Source organism: Etheostoma spectabile, chromosome 18 (assembly GCF_008692095.1).
Source record: "Etheostoma spectabile isolate EspeVRDwgs_2016 chromosome 18, UIUC_Espe_1.0, whole genome shotgun sequence".
NCBI lineage: Eukaryota > Metazoa > Chordata > Actinopteri > Perciformes > Percidae > Etheostoma > Etheostoma spectabile.
This window is the reverse complement of record NC_045750.1, coordinates 26343992-26346497: the sequence shown is the minus strand read 5'-3', so window position 1 is coordinate 26346497 and position 2506 is coordinate 26343992. Positions and strand designations below refer to the sequence as shown.

At 41.4% G+C, this 2506-nt stretch overlaps 1 protein-coding gene across 1 annotated transcript in view; it reads right to left on the bottom strand.

Annotated features, from left to right (window-relative positions):
* adgrf3b (adhesion G protein-coupled receptor F3b) overlaps positions 1 to 2506 on the bottom strand; it is a gene marked incomplete in the record, with an annotated part of 24772 nt that overhangs the window by 4794 nt on the left and 17472 nt on the right.

Genomic DNA, 2506 nt, shown 5'->3' with positions numbered 1-2506 from the left:
CCCCCCCCCAGTTGTTAACCCTGCACAGTAGTGTGAAACAGTAGCCATTTAATTTACTTTGTAAATGTAAGAGAACTTCATTGAAGAAGCATTTTCAACATATTTAAATCATCTCAATAATAGACTTTAGTTCTGCTCTTTTTTCAAATGTGTTTTCTTACAAAGAAAAGAGAATTGTTCCAGCTTTGGCTGTTTATTCATTTTACTTAGGTATGTTGTTAATAATTTGCATGCTTAATATTGTTGTTAAGTGTTTAGTTCATACAGGTTTTTAAATGTTATTTAATAAAAATATCTTCCTTGTTTTCTCTCTCTTTACTACGACTACTGCAACATTGATTAAGTCTACGGTCAACAAGGGACGTCACTAGGATTGAATGAGTGTTCATTTTGTCATCTATTTTTTTATTTAGTCTTTGTCAGTGCCAAATGTCCTTGTTTGCTTTAGTCATATTTAGTCATTCACATGTGTTTTTTTGTTAGTTAAGTTTTAGTCGACTAAAAGTCTCATCATTTTAGTCAAAAGAGAACTTAGGTATCTTAGTCAAGTTTTAGTCAAAACACTTTAGTCTTTTTTACATAATTTTTTTCTGAGATTATTTCGGATGTCATAATTATCTGAAAATATACACTTGTTGAGGGATTTTTGTTGAGTGCAACTTTGTTAAACGCGTTTTTATATCAAGCCTCTTTCTTCATGCAAATACAATTGCACACAGACACATGTTAGATAAGAGCCAGGGCTCCTGGGCTCCACAGCACCTTGTTACACAGACACATGTTAGATAAGAGCCAGGGCTCCTGGGCTCCACAGCACCTTGTTACACAGACACATGTTAGATAAGAGCCAGGGCTCCTGGGCTCTACAGCACCTTGTTACACAGACACATGTTAGATAAGAGCCAGGGCTCCTGGGCTCTACAGCACCTTGTTACACAGACACATGTTAGATAAGAGCCAGGGCTCCTGGGCTCTACAGCACCTTGTTACACAGACACATTTTAGATAAGAGCCAGGGCTCCTGGGCTCTACAGCACCTTGTTAGACATACACATGTTAGATAAGAGCCAGGGCTCCTGGGCTCTACAGCACCTTGTTAGACAGACACATGTTAGATAACAGCCAGGGCTCCTGGGCTCCACAGCACCTTGTTAGACAAGACACTGTTAGATAAGAGCCAGGGCTCCTGGCTCCACAGCACCTTGTTAGACAGACACATGTTAGTAAGAGCCAGGCTCCTGGCTCCACAGCACCTTGTTAGACAGACACATGTTAGATAAAGCCGGGCTCCTGGGCTCCACAGCACCTTGTTAACAGACACATGTTAGTAACAGCCAGGGCTCCTGGGCTCCACAGCACCTTGTTACTCAGACACATGTTAGATAAGAGCCAGGGCTCCTGGGCTCTACAGCACCTTGTTTTGTTGCCAGCAGTTGCATAGCCTACACTTCTCCGGCCATTCTGTAAGCTGTTGAGCGGCTTCGCCAGCAGGCTGAACCATGCTTCCTCCCTCCCTCCCCCCCTCCCCTTGCCTGGGGCCGGGCCCCATCCCTATGCGCTCTAGAAGCGTCTCCAGCAAGTTGAACCAAGCTTCCTCCCTCCCCGCCCGGGCCACATCGCTACCTGGGTGTGTGAAGGCAAGATGAAAAAAATGGGACATGCCAAATCTCTAGATGATCTGCATCCAAGCCTGCCAATCGGGCACTTCACTAGTTCTATCTCATGTTGAAAAGCAGAGACGATTGTAGACAAAAATGAAGAGAGATTTTATCTTAGTTTTTATTTTATGCAAAACATTTTTGTCTCGTTTTTTTTTTTGTCATCAATAATGCATGTTAATTTAGTATTAGTCAGCGTTTTTGGACATTGGTACAGTCTCGTCATTGTCTCGTCTCAGTCATGGAAAAAAGTTGTTATCAAATTTTACTCTAAAAGCTTTTAGATACATCAAAGCTGCACGGGGGGGGGGGGGGGGGTACTTACTAAGGCCAGACTGTGCTCCTGCTGTGTTCTTATGTAGGCTATGACTTAACTGCTATCCATCTGCTCGGGTAAATGTGCGGTAAAGTAATACCATACCTTATTCCTCTCTCTACTAGATAGGTTGTCAAAATAAGACTATTTAATTACACTAACAACTGTTACTGCATGGTAGATTGGTTGAATTAGTATCTCGTCAACATACAAAGACAAACAGACGTCAGTGTACAATGACAAATAATAGAAGCCTACCATAAAAATAATCCTAATAATAAATAGTCATTGTGTTATGGTTTGGGTTTTTTGTCTTATTTTACTGTGGTAGTCTGTTTTCCTGTGTTTAGTTCTGTCTTGTCTTGTGTTTATTGTATGGTATTTTTGTCTTGTCTTGTTGTTCTTGTCGTGTCTGTATGTTCTGTTTCCTGTTTTATTTTGAAGTCTGGTCTCTGTCTCTTCTTGCCTTTAGTTTTACTTCCTGTGTTTTCCTGCTCTTGTGATTTCCTGATGTCTTCCACCTGTTTCCCAG